The 22,695-nt window shown below is 52.5% G+C and overlaps 1 long non-coding RNA gene across 1 annotated transcript in view; it reads right to left on the reverse strand.

Annotated features, from left to right (window-relative positions):
* LOC140617096 (uncharacterized) overlaps positions 1 to 18,228 on the reverse strand; it is a 40,687-nt gene extending 22,459 nt beyond the window's left edge. Inside the window, exon 1 of the long non-coding RNA XR_012017343.1 lies at positions 18,067 to 18,228. This is a non-coding gene — a long non-coding RNA (uncharacterized lncRNA). The remainder of the gene's footprint in view (positions 1 to 18,066) is intronic.
* Between the last annotated feature and the right edge of the window lie 4,467 nt (positions 18,229 to 22,695).

Here is a 22,695-nt window from a genome sequence, read left to right on the forward strand (position 1 = left end):
CTAATCTTGCCTGTGTCACTGACTAGTTGAATATGACCTTGGGCATATTACTTAACCTCCCGGTGCTTCAGTACCCACATCTGTGATGCGGGAATTATGTAACTCATGGCATCCCATGTTTGTTGCAAGAGTTAAGTCAAATGACATAAATAGGGGCGCCCTGTGGCTCAGTCGGGTAAGCATCAGACTCTTGATTTCAGCGCAGGTCTTGATCTCAGGTTGGTAAGTTGAGTCCTGCACAGGGCCCCAGGTTGGGTATGGAGCCTAATTAAGATTCTCTCTCCCTCTCCTTCTGCCCTTCCCCCACTGCTTGGGCTATAAATAAATAAATAAATAAGGAACATGCCCTGATCACCCGGCTGAGAGGTTCTTCAGATAAAAGTTAACAATTGATGCCACAGGTCTTAATATTAGAAGTGACAGGATACAGATAGAATTATCCTCGTAATGTCTACTTCCTTCCACTTGCTGTGTGTAAGTCTACCTGGTTAGGATCAGGACAACCACCACAGATTTCACTTATTTGTCTGCTTGCTTTTATTATATATTATTTATTTAATAATAAACATTTATATATTTATTTAAAGCAAGACATATATTTAAGGCAAACACATAGCAATAGATAGAATATATAAATATGTATTTATAGAGACTATAAAGGTATAATTATAGAGAATAATGGGGGCTTCTAAGGAGAGTATTTTCTTAAATTCACTGAACATGGACTTGGATAGCTAAGAAACCACCTTGGTGAGAACCTTAAAGAAGGAAAAACTAAAAAAAGCAAAGAAATATGGTTGGGTCAAATACTACACATCTCAATTTGGTAGGATAATTAGTGGCTCTCTAACATTGCTACCACACAAGTCTGTGAAGTAGATTAAAAAGTGGAGAGATGCCTTCCTTGCTATTTGTCCTTCCTTAGCACCTGCAGACAGGTCCTTCTGGTGATATAGGTGGATGGTTCTCTGCTCCACCCCGAGAACATTCTTCTGTGGTCCTACAAGGAAATGGGACTTTTGAGTAAAAGGGAAGTTCTCCTTAATGTATTTACATCAATGTCTCTCCCCATCAAAAGAGGGAGGATGTTGGAGTGTTTGAAATGTGGCTACACTGCTGTGGTACTACACTACAAATTTGCATTGTTTGCCTCGCACTAAACTCGGGCCATCTCCAAGAATAAATACGCCCAGGTATTGCCCCATATTATAGGCATGAGCTTTTCTTTTTCCCTCTCTCCACCTTCCCATCGCCTTACATACAAATGCAAGTGCTCTTTTAAGGGGACCTCAAAAAGGAATGGTTAAATTGTCCCTTGTTTTCAGGGACACATGACACTTAAGTAAGTACCTCTGGTTCATCTCAAGAATACAGCAAGTACAAGGTCATGACTCTCAGCCCTAGAAGCAGCAGGCTGTGCGATGGAGGGGACTGGCTGACCTGGCTGCCCGTGATTCTCAGCTGAGAGGTTCAGGCACTGAAGCCTCTCCCTGGCTCCCTGCAGACTGGGGCAGATCTCCAGGGAAGAGTATTGCTCTGTCCCAGAGAGAAGCTCCTTTTTGCTTTCCAAGTGAGCCGATTTCTCTCTTGAGTCCAGGATGGGGCAGAAGCTGGCTTTCAGTAGGGTCTGCCTGGTTTCATCCAGGTCTGGCATAGTGCTAGCTGGCTAAGCCAGGTCAGGGCTTTCAACTTCTCTGAATCTTAGTTTCCCCAGAAGAAAAAAAAAAAAAAAAAAAAAGGAGACAGTAGTAGTAGAATAGTGTCTTAGGGGTGTATGATGGTGTAAAGAGATAACTGCAGGTAAGGGGCTTGGCCATGTACAGGGCCCAGTTATGCATTTCTGTCCCCTTATTTCTAATTTTCTCCATGTCTTTTCTGAAAGTATCTTTCTAGCTGTTGACCATCAACTTTGTTGCGCAAAGGTTAACATCTGGGCGAAAATCACTACTGGGCGAAGTTTAGAGACTGGAGGGGAGGTCAGAACTGCATAGAGATTTCATCAGGACTGGGCGGTGGACCAGGGTAGTGGGTGTACAGGAGCTGAGCAGTAGGCCAGAGCCAAGGCATCACAAGCCCAGCTTTGGCTGTGGTCCTGGGTGAGAAGGGTCTTTTGTCAACCAGACCCACCTAGGTCTTGCTACTACTGATCCAAGGCGAGAAAGAATAAGGTTTTGCTCTTAACCTCTTAGCATACTCTGAAGCCTTGTCTCCTTTGGGTGTCTTCTCACGCTCACCACCAAGCAGGTGCAGAGAGGCAAGAGCAGGACTGTCAGTGCAGGGGACACTGAGGCACAAATGGAAGAACCTGGGGTTCCAAGCAGAGAAAACTGGGTCCAGAAGCGGAGGCAGGTCCAATTTTTCTTCTGTTCTCACCTAAGCCTTGAAATAATCTACTCCCAGCATGGATGAAGACCTGGCAATCAAAGCCACTTTCTCAATTCTTCCAGATATTACCAAGCTCCCCTATGCCATCTCCACCTGCTCACTCCTGCAGGAGGCCACAAGGTCCAGGCAGGGAATTCCGTACTCCCCGTCTCCTGACCACACAGGAAAGGAAAAGAACTTGGTTTTGCCCAAAAGTAGGTATAGGTGGTGGAGTTGCTGTGGGGAAGAGAAGGGATGCGCCCCTCTCCTCTCAGGACCACAGAGTGCATGATCGTTCACCTTGCTGGATGTCTCCAAGAGCAATAGACTTTTTGGTTCCAAAGACATGTTAAGCCTAGCAAGCCCGGAAGGAGGCCGAAGATCTCGCAGGAAAAGAAAAGTTCAATTGGAGTCACATGGATGCGTGTGGTGGATGCCAAATTCCACCTCTCCAAGTCCTCTCATGACCCCATCTTTGCGGAAGCTCCCACACACACAGGTTAGGTGAGTCCCAAACAGAGTCAATACGGCTTTCTAGCCTGGCTGCAGAGTACCAAACCCCACAGCAGTTCCTCCTTCACAGAAGCCTTTGCTCCTTCTCGCCTCTTCTGTCTCTGGTTTCAACCTCAACCTCCCCTGGGTAGTTCTCTGGAGCCTGATTTCTGCCCCACACTGCACTGGATGGAGAGAGGAGCCTTCTGACCCAGTACGTCTGAGACAGAGAATGAACAGGTTGGAGGTGCCCTCCAGGCCCAGTGTGCTCTGGTCACCTCCCAGGGCCAGTGAGAAATATTCCAGCCTGTACTCCTTGCCTTCCCCTTTTCCTGGTCTTTAAATTAGTCATGGGGATCTTACTGGGGGGAGGTGTTGGAGGTAGGGAGATTCCCCTGCCCTCTCCCCCACTTCTTTCAACCTGTGGCTCTTCTGGCCACCTCAACCAGTGAGCATGCGCTGAGGGCCAGGCGATCCTGGCGGAGGGGGGGGGGAGCGGGGGGCAGTGTTGGGGGTGTCCTATAATTATAAATTTTGCTCTTTGTGCCTAGAAAGCTGTGTGCAGCCCGCGAGAGGGGCCAGCGTGGAGTGCGTGGTTCCAGCGAAAAGTGTTGGCCTTGTGGTCACAGCTAGGACACTGCTGCGGGATAAGGGAGATGGGTCCAAGGGTGAGAGGGGTGAATGAAGCTTCCAGAGGCCCAGGAAAGGCCAGAGGCTGCAGGAGAGATGGAGATGATGAATCTTGCTGGCTGCAGAGTTCTGCCCCAAACCGCAGGGCAGAAATCCGAGGCCAGGGAGCTTGATCAGAATCTGAGTGGGGTGGGGGGAAGCCCGCGACAGGGCAGCTCAGCATCAGGCCCCAACCTTTGGCTCCTAGCCCCGTGGCAGGAAACTTTCCTGTCTCCTCGGGGCGGGTAGGTCCCCAGAGAGGCCGGGGCGGAGCCTGGAGGATGGAGGACGGGGAGGTGGCGCTGCGCAACCACCTCCAGCTAGGGCAGGGCAGCAGGGAGCGCAGAGAATCCACCTCCAGTGGCACAGCGAGGGCAAAGGCCTGCGGAACGCCGCGTTCACTCCCGGCCACATATTGACTTTCCCAGTTTCTGCAGTTCCAGGTCCTAACCTCATCCCTTATTCAGTCTCAGCTTCGAGTTGCAGCCTACTCGGGGTGCCGGGCCGGTTTAGGGACGTCTGCCGGGGACCGATTGGCCAGGGGTCAGGTTCCTCCGACTCCGCCCGGGGACGGGTCCAGCTCTATGCCCCCAGTGCCAGCGGGGCAACCGCCTGGTGGGCGCCGGCGACGGCAGGAAGAAGACAGGCAGTCACAGGCCGCGCACACAACTTTTTTGAAGCGCTTTGCTATCCCCCTGAAAGGTGTTATAACAGCAATTCAATTACGGTAAATGGCGCACACCGGCCTCGCAGCTGGAAAGTCGGTAACTAACTGTGACCGACCAGTGCAAAGGAATGTGGCTAAACGCGCGTTACTTTTTTTTTTTTTTTTAATTCCCCGCTCCTCTTACAAATTCCTCCTCTTTCCGTCTTTTCTTCGCTTTCTATTAATTGTGGCTGGACCTCGGGTTAATTAACTCCAAAGAGCTTAGTCTATCTGGACAGAAACACACTGAGAAATTGGCACAAGATCCTAAAAACTGGACGTGGCGTCAAAAAGATTGCCCCAAGTTCCTCGCGGTTCCTTCCACCGCTCCAGCTGTTGCCTCCAAGGAACAGAGTCTTAAGTCCCCGGTGGCAAAGCCACCCAGGAACGTGGCCACCTGGGCGTGCATGGGCACATGGCTCGGCTCAGGTCAAGGAGCCTCCTACCGGGAGATGGTGACCGCTAAGTCCCGTGTAGCACCGTCTGCAGGCACCCAAGGAAAGGTCGGGTTTGTTCCCACTGCGCTGCACTTGGAGTTCATTGGAGATAGCAGAAACACTGGTCATTCGTGTCATGGCACGTGCATTTCATGCTAAACTTTAAATACCGGCTCCATGAAATTAACAATATCCACAAAAAACGAGGCAAGGTGTTGGGGGGAGGCCGGAAAGAGCTGCTCACTCTGCAGGATAGTGGTGAATCATGACTATACTCCCTGTGTTAAAATCTGGAGGGAGGGAGGGAGGAGGGGGAGAACCCCTCAAAAGTCAGCCTCGGCAATCATTTAAATACAGGTAAAATGAACATTAGCTCCCTCGAAGTGTGAGAGTCAGGTGGCTTAAAAGCGCATTTTATTTGTGTAGTATTAAGACGGAAAGAAACGCGTTGCCTGGCTCGGTGTTTTTAGTTTCATGATGTTTAAAACATCATTTTAGGAAAGGCCAAGACGGCCACGAGCGCTTGCTTTCTCGCGGACCCCGCGGGGCGGTCCCCCTCGCCCCCCCCATCAGCCACGCGAGGTGTCCAACGCTGGAAATGCTCAGTTTTCCGCGCCGGTGGTAAGGAGCGGGAAGAGGCCTCGGGTGGCTCCGCTTCTCCCTATCAGCCCTCGCTAGACCGGGGCGGTTTCAGTGCTTTGCTCCTGGAGAGGGCAGAGCGCGCCTCTAGACGTTGGGACAGGGGTCTGGCCGTGGCCGCCCCGCCGCCAGTGTGCCTGAGTCCTCCACCTGAGCCCCAGCCTTCCTTGACCTGCGCGGCGCCCCCGGAGCCAGCCTGGCCGGAGAGGTTCAGCAGCTGCAAAGAGGGGTGCACGCGGGGTCTCCTGACCCGAGGTGGCCAGGCCGAGGCGCGCGGAGCCCATCCCAGGGGCTAGCCCGAGAGGATCCTGGAGCAGGGGGCGCGGCGCCGGCACTGCGCTGGACTCGGGGCTCTGGCCCAGGGGCGGCCAGAGGCGTTTGGGGCGTCTTCGGCTTTGTTTGCTTTAAAACCTAGAGGCGCGAGTTTCTCCCCAGCCCCGTGAAGCCTCTGACCTCCAGTTTACAATTCTCCTTTGGGGCCCGACTTCCCTTCTTCCTTCCTTCCTTCCTTCCTTCCTTTCTTTCTTTCTTTCTTTCTTTCTTTCTTTCCTTCTTTCTTTCTTTCTTTCTTTCTTTCTTTCTTTCTTTCTTTCTTTCTTTTTCTTTCTTCTTTCCTTCTTTCTTTTCTTTTTTCTTTTTCTTTCTTTCTTTCTTTCTTTCTTTCTTTCTTTCTTTCTTTCTTTCTTTCTTTCTTTCTTTTGTTGTTATTGAAAGCCGAGAATGGGACAGCGAAAGTAAGGTTACTCGCGTGTCCTCAACTCCCGGGGGCTGGCGACGGTAGGAAACGAGGACCCATCAGTATAACCAGAGGTCACCGGCGGCCTGTGATTTGGAGTTGTCACCCTTGCCCCCGCCCCTGGAGTTCCCGGTAAAGTGGTTGCGGAAGGTTCATTCAGCGTCAGTCCCTGGCGGGTCCGAGTCTCCTAGATTTCACCTCCACTCTTGCTCCGAGCCCTCCGTTGCTGGCAAAGTGGGCAGCCCTCCAGACCGCTTCGCTATTGGTGTTTCTTTTTCTTTCTTTTTCTTTCTTTTTCTTTCTTTCTTTCTTTCTTTCTTTCTTTCTTTCTTTCTTTCTTTCTTTCTTTCTTTTTTCTTTCTTTCTTCTTTCTCTTTCTTTTTCTTTCTTTCTTTCTTTTCTTTTCTTTTTTTTTTTTTTTTAACGGAGGCTCCTGCCAGCTCCGTATTTTGCAGGGAGGATTACCCCCAAGACCTCCCACATTCCACCCGAGGAGCCTGGAATCCCTCTCCGGCCTGGCGGAGGGGAAATCCCGGGCGCTCAGTACAGCGGCGGTGGCATCGATGTCAGCGGAACCCTGGCCCGCAGGCGCCGCCTCCCCGCTGGGGCCCGGGCGCGGCTCCCGAACGGGGAAGCAGAGCACCCCCTTCGGCCTAGGGTCCCTTCCTGACTCTCCCCGCTTCCTCTGGTTATCCCGCCGGCCCCTTTTCATTCCAAGCGCTTCCCGGGGGTGCCAGGCAAGGCCGGGTAGTATTCGCTGCACTAAACCTCGCTTTTAAAGCCCAGCTGGGAGGCTTGGTCCTTGATGGGAGACACAGAGAGAGCGAGATTGAGGGCCCTGTGGGTGGCCCTTCTGTAAAGAGAAAGCTCCCCTTCGTTTGCATCTCTGCTCCAGTTTTTAAAACTTATACTTGGAACCTGCTCTCTATTCCTGTACTGTGCTTCTGCAGGAGGGGGCGGGGATGGAGAGAAGCATATTTTGAGGGTAGAGGCCTCCCTGCAGACCTAGGGCCGCTCTTTCTAAAGCCTCCTGGGCAGGCAGTTCTGCGGCCGGAATTTGCCACTTGGGTGTCTTCGAGAGCTCTAAATATGGGATTGAGGGGCACACTCCACTCTTCCCCGCCTTCCTTCCAGAATCACCAAACCCAGGGCACCAGCGGCAGAAGTTCTCCCTCTCTGCGCAGCACATCAGGCCTGTCCCACCGCCTCGTGGCCTGTGGGGTCCTCCCCCCACGCCTCAAATCTGGGGCGCTCGCAGCCGGTGCCCCAAATGGCAGGCGCCGGAGGAGTCAAGGATTTGAACTTATAAAACCAGATAGTGCAACTCTCAAACTTTTCCATTTCTGCTCACCTGTTAAAGAACACACATTATTAACGGTTTGCATCAGTAACTCCGGAAACAGGAGCCCTTCTTCCTATTGGCCTCTTCTGCACTGTGGGGTCCCCACTCAGGAGAGATCTCATAATATGCGCACTTAAGGGAACTTCTTAAGAATCTGACTTTTGCTCATCTTGGCCTCAGAGTTAATGAAACCCAACTATGATTCAGATTATTTCCTCCAAATGCCTTCCTGTTTGTCTAAGCCAGCCAGCTAGAAATGAAAATTGGTAAAGCGATGATAAATTAGCCCTCATTTTACTCTTCCTAAAGTTTGAGGAACCTGTAGAAACTAATTTGAGATGGTTCCTGTTTTGGCATATATGGCATTGCTTCTGGTTGTTGAAAAAGTGTTCTCCAGTCTAGCTGTCGAATCTGCTTTTTTGCCTCTACTGAGCCTGGTACCATCTCAGAGTTCCTTAGTTTGATTTGTACTCATAGAAGCCCCCCCCCCCACACACACACACACACCCGCCCAGGTCCTTTTATTTTCTTTCCCCTGGTGGATCAATCACAGAGACAATTGATTTTTCTGTGTCCTGTTTGAACCAGAAAGTGCTGACATCTTGGAGGGTGGGCAAAATATGAGTGAGCATTAACTCCCACGAAATAAGAGGCAGCCAGGCCAATCTCCGGGTTTAGCGATTTAAGTTGTGTGTGCATACATATATGTGTAAGTGTATATTCACATCTGCACACCTGATCTTGCATACAATTGACGGTGGTAAGAAATTTCAGTGTAATGCAGGAACACACACTAAATAAGAAACCATCTTAATAAGCCAGGCAAATGAAGAGGAGAGCTAAACCGAAATGTCCAGGAGTAGATCATTAATTATGAAATCCCAAACTCTTGAGCTATGGTCCTTTGCTGGCCAGAAAAGAATAATTTTTTCCCTCTTTTATTGGAAATAAGATCCTAAATTCCTTTTGACTAAAAGGAAGTTATGAGACAAGATGCAATTTTCTCTTTCTTTTCTGACAACTCTGTCATCCAAAGGATCACAGCCATGTCAGAGTATCTGTCTTGGAAAGAAAAAGAGAGAGAGAGAGAGAGAGCTCGTGAGCGAAGCCCTGCAGCCCGTGGCCATCTTTGCATCAAAATTTTCCAGACCTCTATTTTTGATTGTGATCCCACTGATCTGAGTTTGAAATGCGAGCGCAGTGAAGCCCCTAAGCCTTCAATCGTGTGAAATTTTCAAAAGATCTCTAGAAGCAATCTCAGGCTGCCTGACCCCTGACAGGCGCCGATCTCTTTATTCCTCTCTCTGCCAGCACTTCATTTGTTGGAATATCTTTCAGATTTGCACCTCCAGATGACAAACCTGAGTGTTTATTATGTGTACATGAATCGGAAATCTTCAAGCCTGCACAAAAGCACCATCTTAAACATAATATTTAATTTCCCAGCCTAAGTGCCTCCTTCTTTATTTGCTTTTCATTAGCTTAAATATTTTTTTCTAGGTCTCCCATGTGTCACTTTGATATTTAGATGATTCTCTCTTTTAATCATCATTTCCCCCTTGAAAAATCCCCTGTCGCCCGAGTCTGCAGGGCTCACACTGCAGTGTCACTGCGTGGCGGGCCACGAGGCCGCAGAGCCGGATGCAGAGCGGTTCCGGGTGGTGGTGGGGCACTGATCCAGGCGACATGGGGGCCCTTGAGGTGACAGGGAAAGGCTTTTAACCAGTGGCCAGAGCTGGGTGGGGATCAGTGATGACCCTCCTCATTCCACCTTTCCTCCTCAGGCCTTTTTAAATTCCTTACATTATTATTATGATTATTTTTGAAACCACACAGGCGCACAAAACAAGACCTCAGGTGCCTTGCAAAGGTGCTTTAGCAGCTGAGACTCTGCCCCGCTGCTGATGTCTTTGAGCGTGGGCTCAAGGGTTTAGACGTCTCACCCACATCCTTCAGGCACTGCCTCCAGCCCCCTCACTTCCTCCTACCTGCCTTTCTGAGGATCCCTAAGTCCTGGTACATTGGGGGCACCAGAGGGAAAGGAGGGAGCTTCTTGGGAGAGGGCTGCTTTGTTAATATGCTCTCTGCCAAATAATTCTAGACAAGATTTTGGGGTCGATGACATCGCCCACCCCTCCCCCAATCTCAGCCCCCGACTGGGGTTTCAGATACCAGGCGGTCACCCAGGTGGACTGAGCTGAAACACAGTCGCACCCCACTGCTGCACAAGCAGAAGGTGAACTGCTGCCCTCAAGTACAGTTCCAGGTTGGTAGGTGGTGGGCTATAGCCTGAACCCCCCCCCCCGTGTTTGGATGGGCTGTGTTGCTATGATTAACTTATTAAACCCCTTCGTAATTATTTTAATTTGACTCCAAAAAATACTTTGGGCGGCGTTGCGACGTGTTTGTATTTATCCATCCCCCCCATAAAACCTGTGTTAAAACAAATGTTACTTTTCTCTCTCTGTACATAGACCCTCCCTTTTTGAAATAGACCGCAGGGACTGCCATTAGATCGAATGGCAAGTCTTTATGGAAAGTGTTTTGCATAATTACATACCAAAGCCAGAACAGTCACCTTCACATTTTATGGGTCACAAACCATCAACAATTGCCACATTATTGTCCACGAAACCTTAGTCCCTTCATTGACGGAGCGGACTCCACTGCCTAATCTAGAACGAGAGAGGATGGAAATTTCTTCTAATAAGAACCCGAGAAGATTAGGTCCCCACTGACAACGTGTTTACATATAGTTATAAAGTTCAGAGGACCGATGAGGAGAGGAAAGGAAATCGGACTAGGCCTGATTAGGAGCGGCACATCGGTCTAATATAGATAGCGCATCAAAAGGAGCGGCTGAATGCCTCTCCCCTTTTCAGATCCGACCCCTTTCCTACCTTTGTGATGCAGTAATTAAGATATTCTTATTTAGACAGACAGCTTCTCTGGTAACTGAATAATATTAGCTCCTTTGATGTCAAACTTTTGACAGTTATCACACCAGCACTGAGCAATTTAGCACAAATGCCCTCCTTAAAAAAAAAGAAAGAAGAAAGAAAGAAAGAAGAAAAGAAAAGAAAGAAGGAAAGAAAAAGAAGAAAGAAAGAAAAGAAAAAAAAAAGAAAAGAAAGAAGAAAACCCCCATCGGCTTTGAAGAAATATGATAAGTGTGATCCTTAGCACCAAATGATCTAAATCGCCGCCGACAGGCCGCCCAGCTATAAATTACATTCAGTGTTACATAATGAAGCCGATTTGGGGTTTTAGCTCATTGAGCAGTATTGGTGGAAACTAGAGCGGAAGCCCCCTAACTCCTGCACTCCCATTCCCGACTCCCCCAGAGCCGCTGCCCAGAACGGGAGGGAGGAAAGCTCCACAAAGCCGGCAGGGTCAAGGCAAGGATGGGGGGTCCGGCCGAGGTGGGGGCAGGTGCGGGCAGAGCTCCGCGCCCTTGGCCCGGCTCCGGAGACCCGGGCAGGACCAGCCACCTACTCCTGGGATGACACCTCGCCGTTGCTTTCGGAGCTTGGTCGCCAAATTCGGGATTTGCCAGATGGCAGGATTATCTTAGCGTCTGTTATATACGTGTGTGGGGTGGGGGGTGGGGGGTGCGGGTGGAGAGCGGAGGCAGGAAATCCAGAGACCGCGCTGGTTCCTTTACAAATACACGCACGTTCCCTCTGTGCCACTGCTGGGCTGGGACCCTCCCCGGCGCTCTGGGATCCCCAGCCGCCCTGCGGCACACAGCAGGCGGAATCTCCGCCACCCCTGCCCCTGGGTGCCGGCCCACTGCCCGCATCTCTGGACCTGGAGCCGGGTGCCCAGATGCGCGGAGCTGGGGGAGGAGGAGAGCGCTTCCCTCCGAGGAGAAAAAGAGGGGGTTGGGGTGGATAGGAGAGTTGGAAGGAAAGGGGGCAGGGAGGGCGGGTTACGGGGGATGAGACTGTGACGGTGACACCTGGAAGGCATTGTCCTTGCGAGCGACACCTGTCAATCTCCGCTTCGGGGTCCCGGGGCCGGGGGCGGGGAGGCCGCGGGTCTCCGCGGTGATGTCATCGCAGAGTCCCTTCCCCGCGGAGGGCGGAGAGGACTGGGAGGGGCGCAGAGCCCCGCGGGCTGGGAGCAGGGTGGGGGTGGAACAGAAAATAAACAGAAATCACTCTCACTCGCCGCGTTCTTTGCTCCGGATTTACATGGAAATCAATAATCCAACTTTAAGTGTTATTTCTGATGGTGATTGCCCCGTCTTGCCTTTTCACTGGGGGAGCAGGAGGAGGGTTACAGCGTCCCATCCCACAACTCGCAATCCTTGGGGGAGCCCTGTTACCCCAAAGCCTTGAGGTGACTGACCCTCCTTCCAGACCCAGCTCCCTCTTCCTGGCGGTTGTTCCAAGCGCAGGCTTCAGGCTTAAGGAGGAAACACTTGGGGATGAGTTTTTAAAGTCTTCCGATATTGCAAGGGGCGAGGGGAGAGTTAATTAACGCCGGGCTTGCTCAGCAAGTGGGAGAGGGGGCCTCGGCGTGGGTGGGCGGGCCAGGTCCAACACCCGGGTGCGCGCAGTGAGAGAGGCGTGTGATCCGGAGGCCCCAGCTTGGAGGCCCCGGCTGGGGGAAAGTGATCTGCAGTGGCCTCCGCGGGTGGCTGCGGAGGTGCCCCAGGCAGTCGCCCGCAGGTCCCGGGGAAATTCTGATCTCCCACCTACTGCGCTCCCACCCCCACCCCACCCAGCACTACTGGACTCTCCCTCTTCCTATTCTTTTCGGCCTGAGCTAATTAGCAGCCTGCCAGCGGCCTGATTTATGGAAACGCTCGGGCGGGCGGAGACGCGCTGCGAGCCGAGTCCCGGCTGCCTCGGGGCGGAGTGAAGGAGGAGTTTCCACCGGCCTCCTCCTAGGAGTTTTCCCCCCGCCCCGCCGGAAGCTGGAAGTTGCAGTCCCTCCTCCCCACCCTCCATCCAGGCGGTTCCTGGAGGCCCCCGCGCCCTCGGCGCCCCAGCCTGGGACTCCGGGCACCCTGGCGCCGGCGGGGCGGGCGGGGGCGGTGGCCGCGCAGCCTACTGCGGAGTCGGGGCGCGCAGGTTCCAGCCCCAGCTGACCCGGAGGGCGGTTGGGCGCAGATAGGGCGGGAGCCTCCCTTCCCACGTTTGAGTCTCCAGGGGAGGGAAATCCGACCTGCAGGGCGAAGGGGATGTTGTCCGAGGTCCGCAACAGGCCCCTCCGCCCGGAAGAGGTGTCGCAGGCCGGGGGTGGGGGTGGGGGTTCGAATGGGGCCACCTGCCCAGCTAGCCCCCCAAAAAGCTAGGGGCTGCCCCAAGGGAGGGCGTGGTTCACTTCGCTGCCCCCCTCCCCTTTCTCCTGGGTCTCATCCTCAGAGGGTCCTTTGCGTTGCAGCAAAGAGTCAAGAGTCTGGGAATTTCAAGTTGGGTGAATGCGGGGCCACAGACCATCCCTAAAGCCACCCAGCCGGGCATTTGCCCAAAGACGCGGGCGCCGCCTCCTCGCCCTCCGTGGATTGTTCTCGGTGGTCAAGAGGGAGGAGGGTCACAAGTGCTCTTGATCCTCCCCAGTGACACAGAAATGAGGATGGAGAGACCAACGGTTGGAAAAGTCAAGGAAGGAAGTGTACCAGGACCTGTTGCTGGTGCTCCAGCTGAACGACCAACTTGTCCAACAAGCAACGAGGGAGGGCGGCAAAGGAGAGAGGAGAAAACCTCTGTACCCTCCCCACAAGGCCAAACACCGGGTGGGGGGGGCGTGTCCTCCTGCTCTGATTTGGGACGGGATGGGGACACCGGGTTGAAGTCACTGGGAAGGGGGCCATGCCCCAAGTCCGGCTATGATGAAAATTGCAGTTGAGGGGAAATGAGATCTACAAGAAAGCCTGTCATTTATTTTAAAGCACCCCACCAGTTCATCCTCCAGAAACCCTATCTGGATTCTGACTGGGGCAGATGCAGAATTGAGATCCTCTTTCCCCATTTGGAGACCTCCAAATGCTTGTCCCGGTCCCCCTCCTTCATTAAGTTTCCTCCCAGATTAGGACCTATTTGAGGTCATGGAGAGCCAAACGTCCCCCCCCACACACACACACACCCAGAACCTCAGGGAAAGATGATTTCCTGTTCATCTTCCTCACTTCCCCCCAGCCCCTACCTCTGCCACCACCATTTCCAAAGAGTTAGTAAGGTCAAGCTGTGTCATTCAGCCCTGTCCCTTCCCCGCCAGACTGGAGGAAAAAGGCGGACACCCTCAGCCGTCTGGGGACCCAGGCTAAGCGCCCATTTACATGGTGGCATTCAGTTCCTTGAATTTCCAACTGTAGTGAAGGCTGGGTTACCTGCCCAGACATACTAGGGTGTCCCAAATCCACAGCGGAAGTCTCAGCAGAAATGAGGACCCACCCCCAACAAAATGTCACTTCAGACAGTGTGGGTCTCAGGCTGGCTCCGTCACCCTAGGGCCATGCTCCTAGCGCAAGGCCTTTGGGGGTACCTCCAGTCCCAGGTTCTCGCAGGCCAACTCCAGGACCCCCTACCCGCACAGCAAATGTTGGCTGTTAGGCGCCCAAATAATATTCTTCATTCGTCTTTTTCAAAGTTGATTTATAGCAATCGACAGGTTAAAGCCTCATCTGACTTCATTACTTTTAAAAGCTGTCTATTTCACAACTGTCACTTTTCATCACTTAACTCAAATAAATACTTGAAGAAATGAATTGGAAGAGACTTTCAGATCATGTTTATAATTCTTGGTCGCTACGTTAACATTCCTAATGACCTGACCCTCTGAGTTTCTGTAGACTTCTAAATTGGGCTGAAAATTCCTGCATTTATACTACAAAACTTCAAGGAATGTGAGGTGGCCAGAAATACCGGCTAAAAGAAGTGCAGCTGGTAGGGAGTAGGCGGTAGGGTGCTGGCTCAGCAAAGCTTCCCAGCGGCTGCCACCATCCAGGCCCGGTGCCCAAGGCCACTGCAGAGGGTGGTGGCTCACTGGTCAAGGCGTTCCGATGGTACCAACTGCTGGAAAGAGGGCCCAGCCTAACTGAAGCGCTGCTCCCTGTGCTCTCGCTGCACAGAGCCGGGCTGCAAACCCGTGAGGAAATTCATACAGAATGGGAATGCTGCTCATTTTGACTATTCCTATTATTACTTCTGTCGTTTCAAAAATGGTTTCAAAGGGCCCCCACGACCACAGGTTGAGTGTGGCCTGGTGAAAGGCCCTCCTTGCCGGTCATCGTTGACCTAGAGCTTGTTAGATACCCACGGAAGGCAGAAGTGTGGAAACGAAATCGCAAGGATGGAAGTGTGTTCAATAAATCAAAATAGTTTCCTCTTCAATTTTGCTGCCGTTTGCCAATGCTGGGTCTTCTAGGACGGTGCCACCCCCTTGCTCTCTCTCCTTCTCCCATCCACTCACACAGACCTGTCTCTTAGAAGTTGGGGGGGGGGGGAAGAAAGAAAGAAAAAGGAAAAAAAAGAAAAAAGAAAGTGAGGGGGGAAAAGTAAAGAATGAGCAGGGAAGGACAGGAAAAATCCGGGAAAGAAAAAGAAAAACCAAGCGAACAGGAGAACTGCCACTTTGGAGGACAAAGCACTATCAAGTGCATAAGATTTTCTTTCCTTTATTTATTTATTTCTTAAAACAAGAAAAAAAGAAAGAAGCAGCGAAGTCTCCCGACCCCGGGGCGGAGGGGTTGGGCGACTCCCTGGCGTGTCGGGGGCTGGGCTCCCCCACCTGGGCAGAGGCCGAAGCCCCGCGCGCGGGTCCCGGAGGCCCGGAGGTCCCCGCACCTCGCGTCCGCCCCGCCCGGGTCCCCCCGCGATCGCGAACTTCGCGGAGCCCCGGAGCCCCAGCGCCGGCAGTGCGCGCCGGCCTCGGCGGGGTCGTGGGTCCCCGCCGCCGCCAGCCTCCCCGCGCCCCGGGCCGTGGCCTTAGACGTTCGCCCACCCTGCGGGCCGATTGGCCCAGAGGCTCCGGGCGCCCTCCGACTCCGGGTGCCGAGGCGAGAGGATGCCGCGTGCACCCGGCCCGGCCGCCCCTGCCTCGCTGCGGGAACGCGGCCGGCGCGCTCGGCGGCCGCCGGCTGCTGCGCTGCCGTGCCCTGGAGCGCCACCTCGCTGCGGAAACCGGAATTGCACGGCCGTGCTCCCAGCCTCCTGCAGCCTAACTTGACCGTCACCGGACTTTTCCCTTCATCAAGACCTTTAGAGAAGCCCAAATGCACAGGCCTTCTTCCAACCGGTTAAAACCCATTCTCTGCGACCGACGTATCGCACGATGTCTGCACCGGGATGAAGGGGAAATAGCAGGAGGAAGAGAAAATATATAGGTACAGTTTCACCAAGTCTAAGCGGTGACGCTGCTTTGATAGGAAAGATAGACTAAATGAGCGACGTCTTCTTGGAGGCCCTGGGTTCGGGCTGCAGAGTTCGGGCCACCCAGCTGAGGCCGATGCAAATATTTCGAATGAGACCTATGAAGTCATCTCTTTCCAATTACCATTCCACCCAAATTCCGTCATCCTGGTCAGGCAGACGTTAGAGTGTCTCTGCCCTGCCATGCCATGCCAGTGGCCAGCCTAAACCTCAGTGCCCCACAGCCTTCGGCTCTGCTGACAAAATCACCACACAATGCAGCCCCTAAATATATGCACCTGTCGGCAGGTGAAAGCAGCAACCGCCAGCGGTACAAATTACAACTGCATGGGACCCTATCTCATCCAGTTGGCAACCTGAGAGGTTTGCCCCACTCTCAAGCCCTCACAACTAAAAAAAAAAAAAACAAAAAGAACACACAGAAAAATTAATTCACTTATACGGTGAATCTTTGCTTCAATTTGTCTTCAAAGTGCACCATCCCAGAGATAGATGTTACAGGTAAAAACAAATTTCACAAAACAAGTTTTATTTCTGTGAAGATTCCAGACATGATGTTAAAAGCAGAACATCTACCTTGTGGTCCTGAGAGAATTTGTGTCGTTTCTTTTTTTTTTTTTTTTTTTGCGGGGGGAGGGGCAGGGCATAGTCCTTTTTCTAATGTATCTTTAACTACAAGTTTGTTTTTGGTTTTGTTTTAAGGATCTCAGCAGATCCCACGTATAATGATGGCTGAACTGGGAACCATGGGCATTGGGAAGAGTGTATATGTGGTAATGTATAAGCCTCTGCATTTTCCAGCTTGAGCAAACCCAACGTATAGACTCTTTTTTGAATCTTTGCCCTCGCTAAATTCACAGAGTGGTTTTTGATGGAGGGAGTGCTCCTTCGTCCCGGTAACCAACACTCCTCATTGCAGATTCAGAGACTCTCAGAGAGCCCCCCACCCTTGCTCAAAACCTACAGGGCTGTGCCAGGAAACAAAAACAAAAACAAACAAACAAAAAAACCAACTTGGTTTTCTGATTATTTGCCCCTTCTCCACCAGGCTAGGAAAGATTCTTAATAGACCATACAGGAAAGAGGCCCCCATTTCTTAGCAGGACTTGACTGAGGATCCCTCCTCCTGGCTAGCTGAGGAGTCCAGAGGTTTTCTTTGCCTGGAGGAATGCTACCTTGGGGAGAAGGAAGCTGCTGAGAGATCTTGGGAGCTAAGAGGCAGTTGCTGGGAGGGTCCTGGGATCCACTGAGGGAAAACAGTGAGGAACACGGACCCAAAAAGAAGAAAGTAGAGTATTAGAACATGAAATACTTGAATCTACCTGCCTACGGTTTGGAGAAGGGGAGTCTCTAAATTAGAAAGGTTTGCCCCTCTCTCTTTCTTTCTTCCTCTCTCCTTCGCTCCCTTCTTCTTTACCTCCCTTCATTTCTCTCTCCCCCACCCCTCCTCTTCTCACATTCAGATTTTCTGGTTTGTTTTTTTTTTCACCGAATAATGCCGGGAGATGAAAAATGATTTTTATTGCTATTACACTTCCTACCGCAAGATGCAGTGCAAGGCGGCAGAGTTTGTATTACAACTGTGTCACAATGTTTCACTGATGCAAAACATGTAGCCAGAGGGTGTTGCTAATGACTCCTGGATTAGAGCGAGATTGAGACTGGGAGAAGGAGAAAGAGAGCGAGAACAGGAGACAGAAAGGGAGAAGAGAGAGGAATTTCATTAGTGAAAGGGGGGAGGGGAACCACTGTAGAATCAGGTCTAATAATCTGATCGGGATATTTTCATATTTCAGTGTTCTCTCCAGGCTTGAGAGTGAGCTAGAGAGAGACCCATATCCTTTCAAACACCACAGGGTTTTTTTTTTTTTCCATTTTTGCATGTTAATAACTATTAATTATGTTTACAGCCAGTTAGCTGAAGAACTGTCCTTTGGAAAGAATCAAACTTCGCAAAACGCTTAATATCTGATTAAAGGTTTTTCCTGGAGGCCGCTCGGAAGGAGGTGGGGGCCCGGCGATCGCCCAAGGGGGTGCGGAGCGCAGCGCGGCCCGCAGAGGCTCACGGCCCCCGCCCGCGGTCGTGCCACACACGAACACACGCCTGTGACAGCCCGGGGGGCCAGGCTGCCCCGCGGGGGCCGTGGAGGAGCGCCGAGGCGCAGCCCGCGGCCCAGGCTCGGCCTCGGCCCTCGGCTGCGTCCTGGCGGAGAGGTCCCTCCGGGCTCGGATCTCCCCGGCGCCCTCCCCCGGGGCCAGCTCGCTCTAGCTAGGGAAGCGGGAGGTTTCGCGGTTCCTACCGTGGCCCAGGCCGGTCCCACCGCCCTGCAGTCCGCTTCTGCCCCCCGGGGCACAGCGAGGAGGGCATTCCCTCGGGGCTGCGCCGCCCTTTGAACCCGGGGAGCCCTCGGCTCCCGCCCGGGCGCGCGGAGCTCGCTCGGGGCCCGGCGGCGGAGCGGAGTGCGGGTGGCGGGTGGGGTTGAAGGGGAGTGGGGGAGGCGGGAGGGGGCGGAGGGGCGGGGGCGGGAGCCGGGCGTTAAGCCTGGAAGCTTGGCTGTTTACCCAAACGATTTTCCTTTCAGGCCCGAGACGCCAATGAGACAAGATCAAACTCCCCTCTTCGCCGTGTGTGTGTGTGTGTGTGTGTGTGTGTGTGCGTGTGTCGCCTCCTCCATGCCGGGCTTTGTGAATGGGGGCTCCGGGACGCCGGCTGGGAGGGACGCGAGGCCGACCCGGGCACCAGCGCCTCCTCCCGGGGGCCGGGAGAAGCCAGTCGGAGGGCGCCCCAGGCGCAGGGGCGCGGGGCCGCGGAGGCGAGCCCCGGGACTCAGCCCGCGGAGACATCAGGGCCGCGTCCCCGAAGGCGGAGGGGGAGACTTCGGCTCGCGTGGGGGGGGGGGGGCGAGGAGAGAATCCAGTGAATCGCATCCTCCTTACAGTCCCTTAATTTCTGATCCTCCAAAGCTTAAATCTAGCTCCTTGGGCCACTGATTTCTCGCGGACTCCTTCGCTCGAGATACAGTAGTTGCAAATTAGGCCAAGGTTTTGGCGATTACGGTACAACGCGGGCCGCGGGACACGCGCCGCTGGGCCTGCGCCTGGGTCCCTCCTGGCGCCGAAAAATGATGAGAAAGCAAGAGAGGATGGATGGTTTGTATTGACAAGACATTTGTCATTTTTAAAGGGGTCCACATCCAAGAATACCCATCAGCCGGGGGGGGGGGTGGAGGAGGGAAGCGGAGATGAAGGGCCCCAAGTCCCAGCCTCAGCGCAGCAGGTGACCGCCGTCCTGGGCGTGGCTCCGGCCCTGCTCTGAGGGCCATCTAGAACTAAGATGTTGTTGGCAAAATAACAATACTTTTAGAATCACCGATAATAAGAAGGATCAGGAAGACGCAGTTGTGTTTACTTAAGGTCGAAAAGTAAAACCAGGCTACACGGCGTTGTGCGTGTATTGGGTGGTTCTGTCTCCGACAACTCATTCCTTTCGGCCTGGCGATTAAAAGCTTACCCAAAGAATTGTTTCTGGAAGAAAAAGGTGTCAATCCTCTGCTTCTGACTCATCTACTATTGCTCCTCCTGCCTTGGCCTGCCCCTGATCTCCACTCCCTGTTACACACACACACACACACACACACACACACACACACTGTTAAAAAGGGACACTTTGGTGAGGAACACACACTGTGTGTGTGTGTGTGTGTGTGTGTGTTCCTCACCAAAGGGTCCCTTTTTAATGGTTTGTTTTTAAACGACAACCCACCACCCCCGGTCCCAGCATGTTCTTATTTAACAGAAATTGCCCTGTTCTGGCGCTGGCCTAGGCAGAGTGCAAGAGGGACCTCCTGACATTTGCTTCGGGGGCTTCAGTGTCTTCCTCTCAGGGTGGCCCAGGCCTGGACAGACACCCCAGGGGTGAGGGGAAGACCCACCGAGGCCTTGAGTGTTCTACAGACATTTTAGGGTGGAGGGCTATGGCTCCAGGACTCCTAGGGGGCAGGGGTAGCTGGCTAATCCCTGGGCACCAGTCGAGGTCCTCCGGACTCCAGCTATGCAGTAACTGGGTCTGTGATAAACGTGTGTGAGATACTGAGATGCCCATGGAGGAGACCTGATATGCCTCATGATTACAACAGCTAACATTTATTGAGTGTTTACTATGTACCAGTCATTGTGCCATACCCCTGGGGGCCTCCAAATCGGAGAGCAAAGCCATAGTCCCCAAGGTAGGCCTCGGAGCAGGGAGGCCGGGATAGGGCAGGCAGGCAGGTAGGTAGGTAGGTGCGGTTGGGTGAAGGGGTAGAGGTTTCTGCCCCGGAACTCAATCTCCGGACCAGGAGAGGCGGGGCGCTGCAGGCAGCCAGGAGCCTGGCCGAGGCGTCCTCCGTCCCTGCCTGCGGTAGCCTGTGGCCGGCCAGAGGGAAGGCCTAACAGGTTCCAGTGGCATTCCCACTTCTTCGCACTGGAACCCTGGAGGAAAGTAGACTGGGCAGTGAAGGCCGCGAAGGCCCGGCCCCGGCGCATGGCAAACGCTCCGTGCACCAAGGCCAGGCTCCCAGCCAGGCCTCCGGCCCCCGCGCGTCCTGCGCCTCCCGGGTCGCGGCTTCACTTGTGCTCCAGGCGAAGTGCGCCTCCCTCGCGGTGCCAGGGAGCGCTTGACAGACTCCAAGGGCCGAGGCAGCAAAGGAAGGAGTCTCTGGCCTCCCAGGCCTGGTGTGCGCCCTGGGCAGCAGCAGGGCGCAAGCCTGGCGGCCCTTGAGCACTCCGGCCGCCCCGGGCTGCACCACACCCCGCAGGGTTTCTCCAGCTTCCCGTCAGAGGCCACTCTCGAGAGCACGAGTTTTGCTGCATTCACGGCCTCTTCCTCCCATCCCCCTAAAGCAGGGACTGAGACTCGCCGGTGACCCAGTGCTGTGCCCCAAGAGGGTGGAAAAATAAAAACAGGCGCTGCGTTCTGTCTGGAGACAAAAGGCCTGCGCTCGGGCTCCTCCAGGCTTAGCCAGGCGCGTTTCGCACCCGCCTCCACCTATGCAGAGGAGGAGGCAGCAGGTGGAAGTGTCGTTGCAGCGGTGGCTTGGAGTAGAGAGCTTTGATTAATCCCAGAAATTGGGCACCTCCGAGTCCAAGGGTGTAGGCAGGGCCCGGGCATCTGCTCCAAAAATATATAGTCTGCCTTCCAACACTCCCCACCGGCCCCCATCTAGATATTTTCGTAGAAAGGGGGCCCTTCGTCACTGGCTTTTTCTTTCTAGTCTTCTTGCAAATCACCTGGCAGCTGGAGAAGGCTCGCCCCCTAATATCGAACTACGGAGGTTACTTCTTTCCCTAAAAACGACTCTGGCTTTCCTTCTTCTAGTAGACCTAAGGGAGATTTCACTGGTTTTAACATTTTTAAAAAATAAATCTTAAGAATCTCTCTGGGTGTGAGATGTGGTTGGAACATGCAGTGTCTCCTGCCTCCCCACACCGACTCCCTGCTGCACCTGGAAAGCTAGTCCTGCGAAGAAGAAATAGCCTTTTCCTGCAGTCTATCATTTCGGTATTACAAATAACAACCGTGGAGCAAGAAATACCCCAGGCCTAAGAATATTGATAGATGATAGTAGCGATATTCACAATCGATCCTTTAATAGGCAGACGTCATAAATCATGTTCAATTCCCTGACAGCACAGTACTTCACTTAATAATATAATTAAGATTAAAACTCGAGAGGTATTGGAGGCAGCGGGTATTGATAGCTTCAAAAATTGCATTCTGGATATGATGGTGGAAGGGAAAGAGACCTTTGCAAAATATAATCCCATCCCCAAAATGTGAGGTCTTCCCAGTGCTCCTGTCCTGGGAGTAGCTTTGACTCTGCCCCCCAAATGCAGACATCTTCCCCCCTCCCTCCAGTAATCCCCATCTTTCACAGGTGAGCAGAGAGTAGGCTTGCTCTTTCATAGAAATGTTAAGGAGGAGGATAAGGAGAGACGGGCTTGGTTTAGGTGGGCATCCTGAATTTAGGAATCCTTTAAAGGCCCATTTTTAGCCTTGAGTCTGGAGGGGGAAAAACATGTTCAGGAGACCTAGGAAATGATATTGTTTGGTTCTCTCAATACGATTAATTTCCTTAACAGTGCTCCCAAAATTACATATAAGTCACTAAACATCCACAGGTATACCACAGGTATATGCCAGTCCACTCCATCCTTGCAGTTTTAACTGCCCGTAAACCTTTCCAGCACTGCTTTCCAGTCCAAATCAGGCCTCAAGATGGAAATCAAAACTTCACATGAAGAGTAAAACAAGAGGGACAGAGTCCTGGTGCAGGGGTGACGGTCTGCTCTTTGCTTCATGGATAAAGCTGATCGTTAAGTGTGGCTAAAATTATTTCAAAGAGCGGAATATTAATCAAATCAATCAGAGCTGACAAAGGAGAAATATTTGAAAGTCAGTGGTAATTTACAACTTTGTTATTAGTTAAGAATCACCTTCCTTGTAGCAGTAATTAATAACACTTAGAGAGAAACCATTTGGAAATCCCCCTCCCATTCCTTTTATTTTCCTCTGTCTCTTAAGGAAGGAAAGAGAGAAAGGAAGCAAATGAGTGATCAGTAGAAACAGGAAAAACACTGAGTCGTTAGTGGGAAGAACAAAACTGGAAAATATAAAAGAAAGGGGAAAAAAAAGATTAGCCCCATGGGGGGCCATCAGAAAATAAAGAAAATATAGGAGGAGGGGTAGTAAATCATAAGGGTAGTAACCATACCCCAATGAGCAGGCTGGCTAAAGGTTGAATTTCAAATGGCCCAGAAACCCCATCAAAATGAACAGTGCTGCTAAAAAATCTTGAAAGTAGCTCAGCTCTGAATCAAGGCAGAGCTCAGGGCATTGTCTGTTTTGTTGTTGTTAACAATGTATTTCTTTATAGTCTAGGAGCAGACGT

Source organism: Canis lupus, chromosome 2 (genome assembly GCF_048164855.1).
Source record: "Canis lupus baileyi chromosome 2, mCanLup2.hap1, whole genome shotgun sequence".
NCBI classification, from domain to species: domain Eukaryota; kingdom Metazoa; phylum Chordata; class Mammalia; order Carnivora; family Canidae; genus Canis; species Canis lupus.